The sequence below is a fragment of the Engraulis encrasicolus genome, chromosome 20 (assembly GCF_034702125.1).
Source record: "Engraulis encrasicolus isolate BLACKSEA-1 chromosome 20, IST_EnEncr_1.0, whole genome shotgun sequence".
Classification (NCBI taxonomy): domain Eukaryota; kingdom Metazoa; phylum Chordata; class Actinopteri; order Clupeiformes; family Engraulidae; genus Engraulis; species Engraulis encrasicolus.
This window is the reverse complement of record NC_085876.1, coordinates 2,167,285-2,169,925: the sequence shown is the minus strand read 5'-3', so window position 1 is coordinate 2,169,925 and position 2,641 is coordinate 2,167,285.

Below are 2,641 nucleotides of genomic sequence, written 5' to 3'. Positions count from 1 at the left end.
AGCACTGGGTTATTAACTTTGAATTGTGGGGAGAGGATCACATTTTTTTTATTTTACTGTTTTTGATTTACTTGATTAATTTGTTAATACTCATATTATTACTATTATTTACTTTAATTTATTATACTTCATGATATACTTCATGAATTTAGACTTTATTTGACTACTTCTTTTTGGTTACTTCTATAGGCCTACTTCAAACTACGCAGTGTTGTTGCTCCACCCACAATTTCGTTGACTTCATTGACAATGACAATAAACTCCTTGAATCTTGAATCTTGAATAACATGTAAGAAGGGTTTTCTATTAGAGTGGACCTTTAATTCATAAACAAACCAAACCATTAGGCATACGGCCTTGTTATGCAAATGGAAGGGATTTAGAATAGGCACTATCGGAGACACATATGTGCTGTGTGTGTGTGTGTGTGTGTGTGTGTGTGTGTGTGTGTGTGTGTGTGTGTGTGTGTGTGTGTGTGTGTGTGTGTGTGTGTGTGTGTGTGTGTGTGTGTGTGTGTGTGTGGCCTACTGTAAAGCAGCGTCTCGTTTGATAAGGTTTGTTCCATTTTCTTTCCTCTCTATTATCCTGTTCTCTCCTTCCCTACTTCTAGCTTTGTTCCTATAGCTTCCAGTTTACCCGTCCCTGTACATGTACTGTATCTATTGATATTGGTATTGGAGAGAGACAGCGGGAGCGAGAGAGTCTCTTTGTGAGAGGTTGTGTGAGAGTGTGTGTGTCAGGGCTGTGGGCCGAGTTTGTGCGCTGAGGGAGAGCTCCTGCAATTGCTCTGTCACACACACACACACACACACACACGCACACACACACACACACACACACACACACACACACACACACACACACACACACACACACACACACACACACACACACACACACACACACACACACACACACACACACACACACACACACACACACACACACCGTCCCATGGTCCATGACTGCCCAGCCCTTGTCACCCCATATACCACACCCGCACAGTCACACAGTCACTGACTCACTCACACACGCATGCGCACACGCGCACACACACACACACACGCACACACACACACACACACACACACACACACACACACACACACACACACACACACACACACACACACACACACACCACACACACACACACACACACACACACACACACACACACACACACACACACACACACACACACACACACACACACACACACACACACAGGCACCCAGCCTTCACTGCCCAGTCACTTGGTCACTGATTCTCTGTCACCCCATGTCCTACTCCCTCACTGCCCTTCCATCTCCTCGTCACACTCTGTCACATGGCCACCCAATCTGTCACACCCTGTCACAACTCTTTCAACACAGACGCCTGTCCACAGTGTGTGTGTGTGTGTGTGTGTGTGTGTGTGTGTGTGTGTGTGTGTGTGCGTGTGTGTGCGTGTGAGAGAGAGAGAGAGAGAGTGTGTGTGTGTGTGTGTGTGTGTGTGTGTGTGTGTGTGTGTGTGTGTGTGTGTGTGTGTGTGTGTGTGTGTGTGTGTGTGTGTGTGTGTGTGTGTGTGTGTGTGTGTGTGTGTGTGTGTGTGTGTACAGTGACAGCATCATTTTGTTTCTCTGAGCTACATTTCCTGCATGGATGGCAGCACCTTCCACTAGTCCCAGAAACACTCTTCCTTTCATTCACTATGAGGAATAAAGAACTCAATCACCTTCATGGTTTTGACCCTTTGTGGTATTGGCCGCCATATTGGCCGCTATATTATACCTTAACCCGTTAAAACTGCTAAAGGCCCTGTGTTATGTCATAGTAAAATAATACTGGTAATTAACCTTTTCAATGACTATTACATTGTGCCTCAGATGGCACGGCATGCTTAAGGGGATACCTACACATACACTATATTACCAAAAAGTATCCCCTCACCTTCCTAGACTCACAGATGAACATCCTAACCATTCCTAACCCACAGGGTTCAATATGATGTCGGCCCACCTTTTGCAGTTATTACAGCTTCAACTCTTCTTGGAAGGCTGTCCACAAGGTTGAGGTTTATATGACTTTTTGACCATTCTTCCAAAAGCTTATTGGTAAGGTCACATACTAATGTTGGTTGAGAAGGCCTGGCTATCATCCCGAAGATGATGTATTCTATCAGGTTCATATAGGACTCTGTGCAGACCAGTCAAGTCCATCCACACCCCTCTGACTCTGTCATCCATGTCTTTATGGACCTTGCTTTGGGCACTTGTGCACAGTCACATTGGAAGAAGGGGCCCGCTTCAAACTCTTCCCGAGAGGTGTCGAGCGTGGATTTGTCCAAAATGTTTTGGTATCCTGAGGCATTCAACATTCCTTTCACAGGAACTAAGGGGCAACTACTGTAAGCGCAACTCCTGAAAAACAACAACACCATAATTCCTCCTCCACCAAATTTTGCACTCAGCACAATGCAGTTCGAAATAAACCGTTCTCGTGGCAACCTCCAAATCCACACTCGGCCATAAGACTGCCAGATGCCAGGAGAAGAGTCTCACCTGCTATAGAATCCAGTAGTGGCATGCCTTACACCACTGCATTGCACTGCCACGGATGCAGCTGCTCTGTCATGGAAACCCATTCCATGAAGCTCTCT